Source organism: Artemia franciscana, chromosome 15 (genome assembly GCF_032884065.1).
Source record: "Artemia franciscana chromosome 15, ASM3288406v1, whole genome shotgun sequence".
In the NCBI taxonomy this organism is placed as follows: domain Eukaryota; kingdom Metazoa; phylum Arthropoda; class Branchiopoda; order Anostraca; family Artemiidae; genus Artemia; species Artemia franciscana.
The window spans coordinates 14,099,234-14,117,174 of record NC_088877.1 but is presented as its reverse complement, the minus strand read 5'-3'; the positions used below and the strand labels follow the sequence as shown (position 1 = coordinate 14,117,174).

General features: G+C 36.1%; 1 protein-coding gene across 1 annotated transcript in view; it reads right to left on the bottom strand.

Moving 5' to 3' along the window:
* LOC136036086 (general transcription factor IIH subunit 1-like) overlaps positions 1–1,799 on the bottom strand; it is a gene marked incomplete in the record, with an annotated part of 80,268 nt that extends 78,469 nt beyond the window's left edge. The window contains 1 exon segment of the mRNA XM_065718076.1: positions 1,691–1,799.
* Between the last annotated feature and the right edge of the window lie 16,142 nt (positions 1,800–17,941).

The following is a 17,941-nucleotide window of genomic DNA, read 5'->3' as shown; positions in this document are numbered from 1 at the left end:
TCTGGAAGTGCCCAGACTAGCAAAACCAGGACAGACAGACAGACCAACAGAAATTGCAATTGCTATATGTCACTTAGTAAATACCAAGTGCCATAAAAACAGAGATATGATGGTAAAGCTTTCTTTGACATTATTACAGAAGCATGTCCATTTTTTAGCTTTCTAAAATCCCATTTCAACAAACTAAAAATATGTAAAGTGGGCAGGGTTTTGAAGCCAAGTGAGATGTTGAGGTTGGGCAATGTGAATGAATAAAGACATAAAAACAATATGCAATCATCAGAATGCAATGCAATATGCAATGCAGTAATTCAAAAAAATAAAAAAAAAACTCTCAAAAAACTAAAATATCCTCCCTTCAAACTTTTAACACCACAGATCTTTGCCCTTGACTAACTACCATAAACAACAACTAACAATTAAACCAATCAGAATACAGACCTTGCCCTGCTGCCTGTGGGGCTCATAGACTAATATGCTATGCTCTACAGATAATGTTACAAAGCAAAATTGGATGTTTGTTTTGTTCAAACTGCTGACTAATTTAAACTTGAAAGTGAAAGTGTACAATTTTGGATATTAGCATTAATGGATATGTAAGTTTTTGATTATATTTTGACTTCCTACTATACAGAAATTACTAGTGATGACTGGTAACTTATAACTCCCATGCCATTCAAGCTATGCTCTCTGTCAGGAGTAGGTCACACTTATGCTGTAATTATTATAAAAAAAATAAAAGAACCTGAACTGGACTTAGTATTTAAAATATGGTTTCATTCATATATTGTATAACCCTAACTTTCCCCTCTGCTTCAAAACCCTGACCACTTTACACATTTATAGTTTGCCCCTTGGAGGAAGAGGGTCAACCAGAAATGGATGCACTTCTATAATTAGCATTTCTAAGAGCTATAGTATGGAAACTATGCTGCCTTGCAGCATAGCTTCCACTTTAGACAGCTTGTGACAAAACTGATATGATTAACTGATACTTGCTGTATATTATAAGGTAGCCAACATATTTTATGTTAATTTTTTACATGGCCTGGGGCTACACAAGGCCCTTAGGAAGGGGGGGGGGGAAATGAATTGTCAAACCTGTAAACAAAACTATAAAAATGAACATAAAATTAGCCTATTAATTTAAAAATGTCTCCTTTGTCCAGGCATAGCCTATCTTCTTCAGGAGACTCACTAGGCTATTAACAGAATTAATGCAAAATTGGAGCTCTTGGAAAGGAAACATGTTGAAAAACAATTCTTACATCCTAGAATGCAGTAAAATTGCATATAGCAGATTTTGAAGCTGCTTCAACTCTACCTTACCCCTCCCCCCTTTAATGTGCAAATATATACCCTAGATAATATATTTGCTATGTGTATTTCCATTTCCTGATTTGGTGAGAATACATCTACCTTATAGGAAGGCTAATAAGTTGAAACAAGAGTGACATATGACAAAACACATTGGAAATATAGAAATTTGCTGTTAGGTTAGGCTATTCTCTAGAGTTTATTTAAGGAGATGAGATAAAGCAGACCATTAACAAAGTAAGTAGCCTACCTATTTCCCTATGCTTTGCCCTAGTTATGGGTGTTTTATTCACCTAGGCTAACAAGTTCCCAAAAATCAGAAGGATCTGAACTGGACGTTTTCTTAATAGGCTATTAAAGAAGTTCCATTCACCTATGCTTTTTTTTGAAAAAATAAGGCCAAGATAGAACAAATTACTTTTCAAACTCTCTTTTCAGCTATAAAAGTACCAAGAATTTCAAGTTTACTTGTCTAAGAAAAATCTTTCAGTTCTTCAACGAGAAGAGTTCACGATAATTATTACCCCGTGTTTTTTTACTTGTCCGATTACTTATCTGATAAGACGCACATGACGTTAGAGGCTATTCGGCTTATCTGAACACTTCTAACCCCCCCCCCCCCCCAAAAAAAAAGATTATTCAGGTCAAGCGACGTCAATGTTACATATTTTTTTAAATGGATGAACATGTGAAATTTTTAGTTGAACAAAAGTTAGAATGATTAGGCCAGTACCTATAGCCTTTTATATAGTCTATATTTGTAGAGGTTGCTATTTAAACTGAATTTTTAAGGTAAAGTAGGGGTAAAATTTTACTTTAGCTACTTTGGCTATCTTTGAAAGAGGTTAGGCTAGGAAAATGAAACTTTGAGGGTTGTGTATACAGGCTAAAGTATGTCCCAGGAAGGTATTTTGAAGTACCTACCTCCACTTCTTTTCCCTCTAGAGGGTGCCTTATTTTTTGGTTATCAGTTTCTTTTTCTCTGGCCTTAGTTCTGGAAAGACAATTCCTTTTGATTAAGCAGAACTTTAAGCCATAACACTGTTTTTTTTTAATTTTAGAAACAATCTTTTGTGCCACCTCATTATAAGTTAAATATATTGCTGATATTATTTATTCTCCATGAATTTTTGTTTTAATTGATTTCACTGATGTCAGTTGCTTTCTATTAAAAATACATGAAGTTTTTTACATCAAGCTTCTTCTTTTGTGAAAAAAATTTGATTTGTTTTTCTTTTTACATGGTGTATAAAATGTAAAGGAATACCTGGCCCTTCTTTTCATAGATTCAACTAAAAGTCTTTGAGGTATCTTATATCAAAATACATCTGACACATTTTAATGTTGTTTTTTTTTTTAGATGACCTTGGACACCATTAAAGTTTTGCATTTGCTTTGCTAAAAATTGCCTTAAAAGTGCCAAGTTTAGAGAGTTATGTTAATATCCTTCTTGCTGATCAGTATAATTGTTTTTAAAATTCCTTCTGTTTAAAGCATTTTAGAGAGATTCTGAGCCAACCATGGGTATATTGTTGTCACAAATGATTTTTCTCAAGTGGGCTGGTGGAAAACAAATAGAACATACAATTTCTCTTTTTTTATTATTTCAAGACTAGAATATCACAAAACTAAGTATTCATATTGCTGATTGTATTTTAAGTAAATACAATCCCTGATGGAGTTTTGTTGATAACTGTCTTAAAGTTTATTTGTTTAAATAAAATACATATTGTTTGTGGGACAGCAGTGAAAAATGGGAGCAGCTATGACTTGAGTTTTTTTTTCAGTATTTTCTTTTTCCAAATAATTTTTGTTCTCTGGTGATTTTTTGTGTTCCTTCCTAAGTGGCTGGCACTCTAGGTTGAGAATCCTTTATCCAAAGGGCACAGGTTTAATTCCTGGCATTAGCAGTTTATTTGGTTTGGGACAAAGGTCAGTGATGTGACTCAGTAAGTTCAGCCAGAATTGGCCCAAACTTTACATGTTAACTAGAGAAATCTGGGGTTAGTAAGCAGGAAGGGCATGCAAAAGCATAGGATGACTGCCCCCTAGCTTCCTATTGCACTACCTGGCTAGAGGACCACCTGGTCCTTTACTGGGCTTCTGACTTAGCCATAGAAGCTTTCTTTTAGACCCATTAAATATAAGTACAAAGGAAGAAATGCCAGTAAGGTGGTCCTTCTTTTCAATGAATTGTTGATGTACAGACAAGAGTGTAGGTCATAAGAGGTGGTTGGTGAATGTTTTGCAAGGGTTAAAAATTTAGGGCATAATAGTAAAATATTATACTGGCATGTTAATAAATTGAAAGGGAGTAGCCAATCTGGACTAGTCCCAGTTAAAGATAGAAATGGAGCCACAATTAGTGATAAGGAAAAAGTTAAAGAAAGATGGGTGGAACATTTTGAGAATGTGCAAAACCAAGGTACAGTTGCAGGAAAAGATATAGATGAAAATGAAAAAGTTTGTGATACCTTGGATGTGAAGGAAGATTTGTTTAGTGAGGAAGAATTAGCAACAGTACTAAAAGGATTAAAAAATAATAAGGCCCCAGGTACTGATAGTATGATTAATGAGTTTCTTAAATATGGTGGTTCTGAGGTTAGGAATAAGCTACTGAAGATTATGAACATGATTTTTGAAAAAGGGGAAGTACCCAATGATTTTAGGAAAACCTTAATTAAACCACTGTATAAGAAAGGTGACAAGAGTGAGTGTTGTAATTATCAAGGCATTAGTCTGGTCTCTGTAGGTAGCAAATTACTGAGTAATATGATACTTTTTAGACTGAGACATGCTGTAGACAAAGTTTTAAGGGAAGAACAATGCAGTTTTAGAAAAGGTAGAGGATGTGTCGACCATGTTTTCACTCTTAGGTTAATAATTGAGAAGTCCCTTCGTTGTCAAACACCTTTGGTCCTCAGTTTTATCGATTATGAGCAAGCTTTCGATTCTGTTGATAGAACAGCGTTAACAAAGGTCTATTTTTCTGTATGGTATACCTGAAAAATACATTAAAGTGATTTGCGCTATGTATGAGAATAATACTGCTGCCATAAAGGTAGGAAATGAGGTTAGCAACTGGTTTTGTATTAAATCAGGAGTTAATCAGGGTTGTGTTCTATCCCCCTTTATATGGATCATTTTGATGGTCTTCATCTTAAGGAGCACAGGAAAGCAATTGGAGACCATGGAATCAAATGGGGAGGAAGAATGCTCCTGGACTTAGATTATGCTGATGATTTAAGCATATTAGATGAAAGCATGAGCAAAATGAATTAATTTTTAGAGGTTTTACAAGTTCAGGGTGCTAACATAGGCTTGAAAATTAATGTTGAGAAGACTAAGTCACTAAGGCTAGGAATCAGTGAAGATGAACAGGTGACATTAGGTAACGAAAAGATTGATCTGGTTGGGAGCTTCAGTTACCTTGGTAGTATTATTAGTAAAGATGGTGGGAGCAGTGAAGATGTTAAAAGTAGAATGGCTAAGGCCCAGGGTGTTTTTTTCACAGTTAAAAATGTTTGGAAGAATAGAAAGATAAGTCTACAAACCAAGATTAGAATATTGGAAGCTACAGTGATGACAGTGGTCAAATATGTCTCTGAAGCATGGGCACTTCAAAAAGCAGATGAAAATTTACTAGATGTTTTCCAGAGAAATTGCCTACAGATTGTTCTGGGTACCCGGCTGACTGACCGTATTTCAAACAGTAGGTTGTACAAAAAGTGTGGTTCAATACCCCTTTCTGGGGCTATAAAGAAAGAAAGTTTTCCCCCCCGAAATTTTGTAAAATGTTTAATTTCCCCATGGTTTCTTGGGATTTCTGGCAAAAGTAGGATATTTATTAAGAATCTAGATACATGTGTGAAGCCTTTTTTGGGGGATTTTACAGCATGCAATTACCCGGTCAAGTCACTGCCCAATTATTAACCCATTATCTGTCCAAATTTTTACCCTCTTTGAAGTAATTAGTAATTGTACTGTTATTTTTTTTTGTAAAGAGAGTGCTTTCCACAGAAAAATAGAATTATCTTTGATATCGGGGTGTTTATCCCCCCTTTTCAGGATAAAGTACAGCTTTTAATGGATCAATTTTGGAAACTATCATTTTTCATTAAAATCTACGTTTTTGCAATAGAAGAACTACCCCCCACAGCACTCATATTGTACTATTAACCCTAAAATTTCCCTTTCAGTGGGATATAATAGATTAATCATTGGTTCTAAATCGCTGTGAACATAACCTGAGCCTAAAACGTACTTTTGAGGCTTCAATCTTCTTCCCCTCACCCACTACAATACTACAGATTAAAGTTAATCCGTATTTTCTGATATACGTGCTTTTGCATTACTGAATAAAAAAAGTGCTACTTTATATTTGCTGTTTCGAAGGTTTTGGCCCCCGCGAAAAAAATTCCTACGTACGTGCCTGGTGCTGAACAACCTTTCCACCACAACATTTGAAAACGGAAGTGAAAGAAGATACCTTTTGAAGGTTCTTAATTCTCAGTGGCCCACAAGGCGTTTTCATTGACACAATTTTCCGCCAGAAAAGCAGAGGACTTTCTAGTAGCTTAAACGGAGTTTCTAGTGTACTGATGTTCCTCAACCCACTCTCTATTCTCTTCTTGTCCCAGTCTGGACTGCGGTAAAAGTGGAAGAACGGTAGCAGTGTAGATGGTTCCATGTTTGCAGCCTTACATGGTTCAAGCATGACCAAGTGCTTAAATATAGGTGCTGAAAAATCGAACCTAATCTGCATTTGATTAATAAACTCCTGGTAGAACTCCCTTGCTGTTCTGAGAACAATTTGGACATTAGAGTCCTCGTATGTGAGGTTCCTTTCTTCGACATACTCTCGAAGAATTGTAGCTGCCTTAAAGCCAATATAGATAGCCTTAATTGGCAAGTATCCAGTTTCAGTGCTTACATCGAAACACATTATATCAGATCCTTTGATATGATTGGATAACATGAAAGAAGAAGCGAAAATACAAAGCAACCCTTCCGTTCCATTTTGAGTTTGAACATAAGAGGCTCTTCGGTCTGGAAGGTCTGATTGTATTCTTCTTCTTGTATCTGGAATATGAACCGGTCCGAAAGTATATCAAAATAATCCGGAAAAAGGGGGCTTTTGAACTTCCATGTTTCTGGAACTTTGGGGAATTCCGGGAAAAGACTAGGGGGGCTGTACCCCCCGGTCACCCGTTCCAAATTTATGCATGGCTCAATATTCCTCCAATCCCCCCACGACTATCGGACCGAGTAAAGTTTTATTTACAAGTCAGTTTAATCGGGTCCTTGATGCACCGATCCCTCCATTCTAACCGTTTTCCGAAATTTATGGTCTCCCTAAAACAGACAAAATAACACACTTTGAAAAGCAAAATAATACACTTTGAACACAGTGACTTAAATTTTAAACGTATCGGCACTTTGAAAACAGATTTATCCCTTTGAAAATAGATTTGGTATGGCCTGCTTTGGCCTACATCTTAAAAGCCATCCTCCTACATTGTGAAGCTGATTTTACTAGCACTCGAAATCGTTATTTTGATATAGACTAGGCTATTAGTTTGACAAATACCGAATGTTTATATTATCCGTAAGAATAGTGTATTCGAATTTGTACTATAGAATTCTTGAACTGGCAACATGTTAAGAACTGGTTTCACGTTAAAACATTTTATTTTGGTAAAGAAACACATAATAGAAGTAAAAAAGCCGCGTAACCGCTTAGAAGAGGCCAGTAGCCTACTTCTTGGGTTGCACACGTGCAGGCATGTATAATTTTCCAGTCCATTAAACTTGGTACTTACTCTAAAAAAAACCTTTTGCGTAAGGTAAACCACGTCCTTATTCTAAACAAGTTATCCAGTGAACCTGATCTGGTCAGATCAGATGAAGTTTTGAACTGATAATCAAATCAGCCCTTTTTCGATCACAACAGTGGTGAGTCACGGGACACCACTAACCCGTGGCTACAGTCACGGGACCGACTAAGTCATAAATTAAGGTTCGCGGGATTGAAATTCCCCATTTACGGGCAACAAAGACATATTTTGCAGTTTGCCAGAAAATTGCGAAAGATCATAAGCTTCAAGTTGGACAGAGCTCAAATCAACAGAAATCGGGAGATTATATCGAATGAAGGTAAACACGAAAAAAACCCTGAATATCTCTAAAAATGTGAGAAAAATATGAGAAAACCTCTAAAAACGTGAGAAAAACATGAGAACATGAGACATATTTTTTTCCCATGAGAAATCTTTCAAAAACATGAGATCTCATGGGAAGAGATCTCTCATCTTCAGATGAGATCTCATCTGACGACTATCGTAAAAAGTTTATAGCTGACGTCCTCAACATTGGACAGAGAGTTAGATCTAATCGGTTTAATTGAAGGAAATCCATGTTAAGGCCTAAAAGAATAACCTTGGGTAGGGGCAACAGTGGCATAATTTTCTTAAATGCTGGGGGAGGGGCCAAGTTGGAGCTAATTTTCTCAAATCAAGAAAATGAAACATCTCTTAAAGTATTGCGTACCATCCCATGTGTCTACCGTTCTCAGTTACAACCAGGGACTCCCTACCTGACGTGTGGGTCCTGACCTCTAACTTGTCATACGAGATTACGCCATTCTCAGTTACAAGAGGTGGGGGTCCCACTGGCCCTGAGCTTTAACATATCACGCGATATTCCATCATTCTCAGTTACACGTGGGGGTTCCCCATTTGACTAGCATCCCCTCTGTTGGAATTGGTTACTATGGTCCACCAAAATCGGTTGTCAGGGCTCTCGGTGGAATTGGATGTTAGGACTCCGTGAGAATTGACTGCTAGGGGCCTCCGTTTGAATCGGATACTAGGGCCACCTTTGGAATTGACTGCTAGGGGCCTTCCGTTGGAATTGGCTGCTAGGGATCCAGTGGAATTGGATGCTAAGGGGCTCGATGAAATTTGAATTGAAATTTGAAATTCGAAGTAAAATTTAAAAACACCCCCGTTTGAATTCGACGTTAGGCCCCCCCGTTGGAATTGGTAGCTAGGCCTGACGTCTTGAAGTTCTCCCACTGGCGGCGCCTGAAGAATTTTAATTAATTGACAGTGAAAGAAAAAAAGCTATGATGTTTGCATCTTGACTAGCGGCCCCTTAAGGAATTGATCCTTACATCCCTAGGTTTTTTAAACAATCAAAGAAAAACTATGACATAACGTGCACGTTTGCATCTTGACTAGCATATCCTGAGCTTTAACACTCCCTATTATGTAACAAGCACCTGAATCTTGAAAAATAAAACCCTGAACAAAAATCTCTTAAAGTATTAAAAACATCCCACATGTGCGCGTCATTACGGAAACAACACGTGTTCACATTCATTACGTAACACCACGTGTGCGACTTCATTACGTAACACGGTAGAGCTGCCCACGGTAGAGGTTTCAAGCTCCTACGTAAAAAATGTAAAAAATTTCTTTTTTGCCAGAAGAAAGATCGCGGATACCTGTTTATTCGATATTTTTTTTCCTGAGTGATCCTATCAAACCAGTAATCGTAGAAGATCGGGGGACGGCTCATTTGATCGAAAATCAGAAGTTCTAGTGCCCTTTTTAAATAACAGAAAATACTGGAGGGCAGTTAACCCCCTCTCCCGCTAATTTTTTCACAAAAGTCACCTGATCAAATTTTTTATATATTCATTTTGTCCAGAAAAGTCTAAAGATAAGTCCCAGAGGAAGGGCTGTAAGTTACGAACTTTGCCCATTGTTTACATACAATATTGGTTATGGGGAAGTATACATACATTTTCAGGGGGATTTGTCTGGTAGGGGGACAGGGAGCTTACATGGGAGGATCTTTCCATAAAGGAATTTTTAATGGGGAGGGGGATTTTCCATGGAGGGGGAGCCGGATTTTTTAGAGTTATTTAAAAACGATCAGAAACTAAATAAAAAAGACAAGTTTTTTAACTGAAAGTAAGGAGCAACATTAAAACTTAAAACGAACAGATATAATTATGTATATTAGGGAGGTCGCCTCTTCGTCAATACCCTGCTCTTTACGCTGAAGTTTTTTTAGTACTTTTAAAAGAGCTGTTTATTCTAATTAAACGGTCTTTGTAATTCAGGAATGATTCCTAAAGAAATGGGACAAAATTCAAACTTTAGCGTAAAGAGCGAGGCAATGACGAGGGGGAGACCACCCTCATATACTTTGTTTTAAGTTTTAATGTTGCTCCTTACTTTCAGTTGATTTTTTTTCAATTTAATTATATATGAAATCTCACGGGTATGTTTGCTCGTTTGTTATGTTTTTTTTCTTACTTTCACCAAGAGTACTACCCATAACTTTTTTTCAGTGGAGGGGGGTTAACAAAAAAAAACTTATAAAAAGGGCATAAAAAATTTGTTTATATTCATTTTGTAGGTTTTTACATGTGGGACAAACATTTCGGAAAGGGTGGGAGTTCAAATCGCCTACCCCCTGGATACGTCCTTGCTTTAATCACTGTAGTTTTTTTTTTACCACTACTGTGGAAGTAGGTTGAAGGCCTGAATATAGAATTTATATATTTTCTGTGTCTGTAGAATACACCATTTATTTTAATATAGTTAAAAATTCTTTAGAAATTGCATCCTGGTATTTACCTTGGGTAAAATCTATGCGTTTTAATTTTGAATTTCTGTATTTGCTCTGTTAAAATAAATCGTTTTTTTTATTTAACTTTTTAACTTATAATGGCTTTTATAAAGCCTGATTGTAAAATGTGACAGCTTGTTGTCGTTGCTGGAGCATATGCAAAATGTACTTGGCTTAAACAATTTTTGGAGAGCTCTTAAATCGAGATACTGGTAATTCTTGCTTCTTTTAATTGGAGCTCTAAAATGCAAAACGTTTTTTTTAAGTACAATTTTGAGCTATACTAACCCAGCTGTTAGGTCACCAGACTTTAAATCCCACATCCGTGAGGACAGAGGTTTGAATCCTGGTATCACTGGTTATTTGGTTTGGAACGGGTTTCAATGGTGTGATTCTGTATGCTTAGCTAGAGTTGACCCTACTCTAAATGGATACCTGGGTGAAAGTACAGAATGGCTTCAATACACTTCCTGGCTGAAGAGCCATGAAGCGAGGGGTCAGCACCTCTAGTGGTAACTGTAAAGTCCGTATTCTTTATCTTAACTTTAGTTTTCATCGCGATGCCATTTAAGGATAACAATTGTAAATAGGACATAAATATTGTTTTTTCTGAGTATTATCGTGAAGAAAAGGGAAATAAAAAAATTCTAAAATAGGTAAAGGGCAGTAAAAGAATTGGAATGTAAGTAGCAAAACTAGGAAGTCTAGATGTGGAGTAAGATATACATCAGGTTCCCTTGAGGTTTCACTGGAAGTTTTTACGCCAGGTATAGTACAAGTAAATTCGCTTTAATTTTAATTTTGAAGTTTCATTGAAATTAAACTTAAAATCTTAAATTCCCTATTTTGTCGGATTAATTCAGTTTTCAGGCAGTTTAAGGTCACATTGTCTATCATTTTGACTTAAAGAAAGTTTTTAAGAAGTTAAGATTGATGCCTCGCCCTTATTATGTCCGAGGTACAGTAATGTGAATGAAGCTGAAACAGAATTGCGGACCCCAAAGATTCTTGATTGGAAGAATTCTGAAACTAACTGATACATATTTAGCATTCGAAACTTTCAAAAAACAAGCCAAAAATTATAAAATAGAACAAATGCCGATCAATTGACGGTGTGCCGCTGATCAGTTTTCGGTGACGTGCTGCCAGGAATTATTTGCTGTGCCGAGCATAATTCCCTCCGCTACTGCCGAATTTCATTTTGGCGTGGCTTAGGGGACTAAAATTTACCCGCCTGAAAACAATCCATTTTAACAATTGTTTCGCAAGTTTTCAACATTTTCAATTTTGTCTCAAAGATTTCACCGTTTAATATTTTTACTGACTTAATTCTGTCTTTTTCAAAGCTTTGTCCCTAAGTTTTCACTATTTCCAAATTTTCGTTGACACAATTTTGTCTTTTTCAATTTTTGTCCCAAGTTAAAATTCTTTTGTCCCAAAGATTTCACAATATTAGGTTTCTTTAAAAGGGTGATGTTCTAATTTCCGGTTTTATGGTTTGTTGGCTGGGTTGTGTGTTGAGTGATGAAAAGTATGATTATACTGTTTTTGAATTTATTTACTTAATTTCAAGTTGACAAAATTCTTGTATTGGCTTGAGAGGGCTAAATTTCAGTATATTGAACGTTCAGATGTGTATACTGAGTTTCTTTGAGTTGTCCATTGTTGAGTTTTCTATTGCTGTGTTTCCTGCATTGACTCGAGAGGCTTGAAGTTCGTTATATTGAGATTTCAAATGAAGTTCTTACAAAAGTTGTTGTGTTTGATGTGTTTATTATATTAATATGGTCCTATTTTTGGTGAATTAATGAGTTTTTTATGTTTTTCTGACTAGCTTATAATGTGTATGGTGGGTTTCCCGATGGTGGATCTTCACCTGTTAGGTTTATGAAGCTACCCTTTGCTAGTCTTACAAGAAAGATTGATTCTAAATAACATTAGAAAAAGAAGAAAAGATAAGGTGGTATCAGAATGCGCAAAATGTATATAAAAGAGCTTCTAAAAAGGAAAAATATGGAACATAAATTCTATCCTGATAAATGGGTTTGATAAGCTATTTATAATCTAGAAATACGAAAGAATTTGTTAAAACAAATATATTGTAATATTTGTTAAAAATAGCCGTTTTGTTAAAAATATTTCTAAGGTCAGATAACAAAAACTCTGGTGTCGATACTACCCCTAGAACCTGGAGGCAGGCGTTATTTGTTATGCCTCGGGGGCATATATGGTTCTAATGAAAGGGATACTCATTTACTTCAGAGATGGCTCATTCGATTGGAAATTGAAAGTTTGAATTCACTTTTTAAGAGTCAAAAGAGATCCGAGGGCAACTAGCCCCCCCCCCACTCCTTTTTTACCCCAAATCCATCTGATAAAAATTTTGAGATAGCCATTTTGTTACAGATAGCTTAAAGGTCGGTTAAGAAAAATTCCTGTGTCGACGCAACCCCCCAGGAACTAAGGGCAAGCGTTGTAATTTATGCTCTGGAAGCATATATGGTGGTTATGGAAGAGATGCTCGTATAAATTTCAGAGAGGGTTCATTTAATCAGAAATTGAAAGATCTAGTTCACTTTTGTTGAGTCAAGAGAGATCGGAGGGCAACTATCCCCCCACGCCCCGTTTTTCCAAAACCCATTTCCAAAAACTCCGGTTTTCACACAATCCCCCCAGGGCCTGGGGGAAGGCGTTTTAAGTTATGTCTTGGGGGCATATATGGTTCTCATGGAAGAGATGCTCGTAATTATTTAATTAATAGGGATTTATTTAATAGAGATGCACGTAATCATTTGATTAGTAATTGGAAGTTCTAGTTCAATGTTTAAGAGTCAAAAGACATCAGAGGGCAACTAGTCTACCCCTCCTCCTCCACAAATTTTCTTCGAACATATCCTATAAGAACTGTGAGATAGCTACTCAAAAAAAAACATTTCAAAGGTCATACAACGAAAACTCTCAAGTCGGAACAAAACCCCAGGGCCTGGGGGCAGGCGTTGTGGAAATAGCCCCCCTCCTACACCCCTTCCCCCAAATGCATCGATAAAAAATTTGAGAAAGCCATTTTTTTAAAAATAGTTCTAAGGTCAGATAATAAAAACTTCTGTGTCCACAGAGCCCCAAAAAGCCCGGAGGCAGGCGTTGGAAGCTACGCTTAGGGGGTATATATGGTTCTTATGAAAGGGATGTTGGTATAAACTTCAGAAAGATCTCATTTGATTGTAAATTAAAAGTTCTAGTTCACCCTTTAAAAGTAAAACGAGATCGGAGGGCAACCAGCCCCCCTACCCACGTCCATTTTTTCCCCAAACCCATCTGATACAAATTTCTGAGATATACATTTTTTTTAAATTAATTCAAAAATTAGATAATAAAAACTCCAGCGTTGACACAACCCATACGGGCCCGGGGGGCAGGCGTTGTAAGTTATGTTCCGGGGGCGTATATGGTTCTTATGAAAGGAATGCTCGTATAAATTTCAGAAAGGGCTCTTTCGATTGGAAACTGAAAGTTTTAGTTCGCTTTTTAGAGTCAAAAGAGATTCGAGGGCAACTAGTCCCCATGTCCTTTTTTCCCCAAACCCATCTGATAAAAATTTTTAAATAAAAATTTTGTAAAAACTAATTGAAAGGTCAGATAAGAAAAACTCCTGCATCGAGCAAACTCCAGGACCCAGGGGTATGGGTTGTAAGTTATGCTCTGGGGGAATATATGGTTCTTATAGAAGGGATGCTCGAATAAACTTTGGAGAGGGCATATATGGTTTTTATGGAAGGAAAGCTTGTATGAACTTCAGAGAGGACTTATTTGATTGGAAATTGAAAGTTCTGGTTCAGTTTTTCAGAGTCAAAAGAGATTGGAGGGCAAATAGCCCCCCAACACATCCTATTTTCTCCAAATGTACCCAGTAAAAACTTTGAGATAGCAATTTTGTTAAAAATAGCTCTAAGGTCAGATAATAAACACTTTTGTGTCGATGTTACCCCAAGAGGCCCGGGGGCAGGCGTTGAAAGATATGCTTTGGGGGCACATATGGTTCTTATGGAAGGGATGCTCGTATAAACTTCGGGGATGTCTCATTTAATTGTAAATTGAAAGTTCTGGTTCACTTTTTAAGATTCAAATGAGATAGGAGGGCAACTGTCCCCTAACGCCCCATTTTCCCCAAACCCATTCCATTAAAATTTTGTGATAGCCATTTTGTTAAAAACAGTTCAATGGTCAAATAACAAAAACTCCGATGTTGACACAACCACCCAGGACCCGGGGGCAGGTGTTGTGATTTATGCCCTGGGGACACATGTGGTTCTTATAGAAGAGATGTTTGTACAAACTTCGGAGAGGGATAAGTTGATTGCAAATTGAAGGTTCTAGTTCACTTTTTAAGAGTCAAAAGAGATCAGAGGACAACTAGTCCTTCCCCCTTAACGCCCTGTTTTCGTCAAACCCGTCCGATAAGAAAGGGTTTGTTGGGTTTAGAGGCTTCAAAGCTTTAAATATGGCCTGGGTGAAACAAAAATTTTAGCTGGTGAGCTTTCAGCAATTAATATCAATTTATATCCGATGCTCAGGTTAATTTATTAGTTCTTACCAAAACTGTTAATTTATTTTGGAATAAAATAAATGGTTTTGAAGTAGGGAATGTTGAAAAACTTGAAAGTTCGGCAATCAAAAACAAACAGAAATCAATTTAAAAAATATCATCCCGGAAAAGAAAAATTTCTAAAGAAAAGTAAATGCCATATTAAACTTAAGATCAGAAGAAGTAGTACCCTACAATAATCAAATGCAAAACAACCAGAAATTACTACTAAAGAATAAATGAAACCCAAAACGAACAGAAATTAAATAAACGATCATAGCAAACAAACAACAATAGCTAATAATATAAATGAGTAATTAAATCTGAAAACGAGTGAAACTTAAACTGAATATGCAAATCCAACTTGAAACGACCAATAATCTCTACAAAGTTGAGTTTGGGTTTTTGCCTCCTTCTTTCACTGTAAAAGCCTAAAACCTACTGCGTCTGGGTAAATGAAAATAAAACTACTTGTTGTATATTTTGCATTTATATTGTCTTCTTCAGTATATAATCGTTTATTTGGGGATAAGTTGGAAGCTTGAGAAAATGTCTTGGCACTGAGTGCATATATATGGTTTAGACCTTATTAGCTAATTGACCTAATTAGTCCACAACCATGGCTGTCAAACAGAGAAGACAGTATTGGCTTGGCAATGTCCTGAGAAAACCCAATGACTGTATCATCAAGAAAGTGCTTTTAGATGCTCCTCCGTCAGGTTGGCGCAGACATCCGGGGGGTCAATTGAAAAATTGGTGGGCAGCTGTCAAAAACTACCTTGATATCATTGAAGGATTTTGGAAGCCTGGTAGAAATGGGGAGAGCTGCTTGCTCCAGTTTGCTGAAGAGTTGGAACATGATTGCAAAAAATGGAAGTCAACCACGTGAATTTTTCTAAATGCCGGGTGAGGTGTTCACGTCTGATTCCACATCAAGTGTAGGTAAAGTAGGTAAAGTAGGTAAAGATATATGTTTTTATTGATGTGGTTTTGATAGCAAAAAACAAAGAGGATCTCCATAATGGTCAATATTGCTGATTTGATTATTAATTTCAATTTATCTACGCTTTAGGGTTTAGTTAGGATTTTCTAAGGACTACTGTTTGTTTTAGGTTTCCTTTATTCATTGATGGTAATTTTTGTTCGTTTTAAATATGAATGAATATGTGGCTTCTTTTTTGATTGTCTTCGGATTTAATAGGGTTCTTTACTTTTCTTTTAAGAACCTCATTTTTGGAAAATATTATTTTCATCTCCATTTTGTTTGTTTTTAATTCACTTAGTTTTGCTATTTGTTAACGTTTGTAATGCTTGTAAGGTTTGTTTTTCAGTTTTTCTGCTTAAAGCTATGAAGGATTATAATATAAATGCTTGCCAAAATTTGAATATTCAATTAAAATTTTTGTTGAGCAGCAGGTGTTTTGCATTTAACTTTTAACAATAGTTTTTTTTCACAATAGTAACAAGCCATATAATTCTTTGTTGATGGAGAGAGGGATTATTGTTCGCATTATTTTCATACATAGTTCTACATATCATACATATCCTACATATTTTACATATATAAATCTACATAGTTTTCGTCTTGTACAAGGCTCAATCCAACCTCGTCCCCATCTTCCATACACCTCTCTCAATATACTACTTTTTAAAAAGATCTTTTTATGTTATGTTTTACTTTTTTTTAGACAAAAAACTATGGCCTCACCTTTTTTAACATGATCTGGGACAAAATCTCTGGGGCCCATTTCCATGACCACAAGCCCCCTTACACAAAAAAGGATTTGGTATTATTGCCCCAGAGAACGATCAATGAAGATTTTGAGCCAATTGCACACTGAAAAAAAAAACAACTGTCCTTTTCGCCATTGTAGAACCCATTTGGTAATAAAGGGCAATTTGTGTTATTTATGGCCCTATATTTATTGATTGTTTCGAGGATTTTGAGTAAAATGGCTCTCTCCAAATTTCCCAGGACACCCAGATTTTGTCGGTAGAACTGACCACAGGCTACTGCAACACCTCCCATTGTCTAGGCATGGAAGTTTTCTTCTTATTCAGATGATGTCCAGACTTGATGGCACACATGATGGATTCCTCTCCTCGATATATATTTCCTATCGATATATATTTATATTTCCTATCGATTATATTTTCTATCGAATATATTTTCTATCGATATATATTTTCCTCGATAAATATTTTCTACTGGAAATAGCCGAGACACTTAATTAAGAAATATTTACTCTTTTGCTAAACCACTGTTTAATTTCTAAACTTTGACTTAATTTGCAATAAAATTTTCCCAAAGCCGACATTTAAACTACCATTTCCTCAAGTCACAAAACAGGGACTTGGCGCTACTCAGGCTGTGATGTAAGATTCAGTTCATAACTTTAACATGATGAAAGAGAATAAAGTAAACGATAGCTGTCATATTCAAGTCTTTTTACCTCTGGCATGTTTGCTGTGCTTTTGGAATATATCCTTGGCAGTCCCTCTTGTTTACATTTGACTGTTTACGTTAGTGTGGTTTACATTGTGAATTCTTTGCATTTTTCTTTAGGCTACTACAAACAACTGTAGTGTAAACGGAATAGTGAAGGGTAACAGAAGCTTCTAAACTTACAATTGATTTTTTTTTTCAAAATAAATGTTCTTTTAATTTTTTTTTCAAATTTTCCAAAATTTTCTTGGGTTGCTGATGTTGCGATTACAATTACAGACATCATTTCTGTTTTTGTTTTTTTTTATCTCATAGGAAAGAACATAATCAAAAGTTATCATGGTTAAATAAAAACACTAGCCTACTTTCTAACTAGCTTTCTCTTTAGCGAAATTAATTATCAATGGTATAAGAGCAAAAATCACCAAAAATGGAGAAAATGCCCTGCCCAGAAAAAATTATACCCTCAGACAAATTGGGTTATAAAAAACTATATATATAAATTAGTGTCTCTCTATAATGAAATCATTTCTTAGCTTTATCAGTATTCCTTTGGCTTCAGAAGATTAACTTTAAAAGCTTAAGATACTGAAAAATCCACTGCTAACAGGTTCGATGACGATTCTGTCAAGTTCAAATTAAGATACTCTCTATACATTAAAGTACCAACCAGACTTTGTATTTATATCTATCACAGCTTAGATACCAATACAGTTATGAAAACTCCTATCTTGCCCATGAGAAGCTTTTGGTACAGATCTCTGAACTTGGCGCCTCCTCCAAGCCCGCGCTCTGACGCGTAGATCGTACTACAACACCATAGGCGGGAACACAATTTTGTTTTCTTGCATACACAGCTTAGATACTAATACCAGTTTCCTGTTACCAATTAGATACCAATACCTGTTTCCTGTCTCTAGCCGCTAGCGTCGCTACCGCGAACTGTGTCCCAA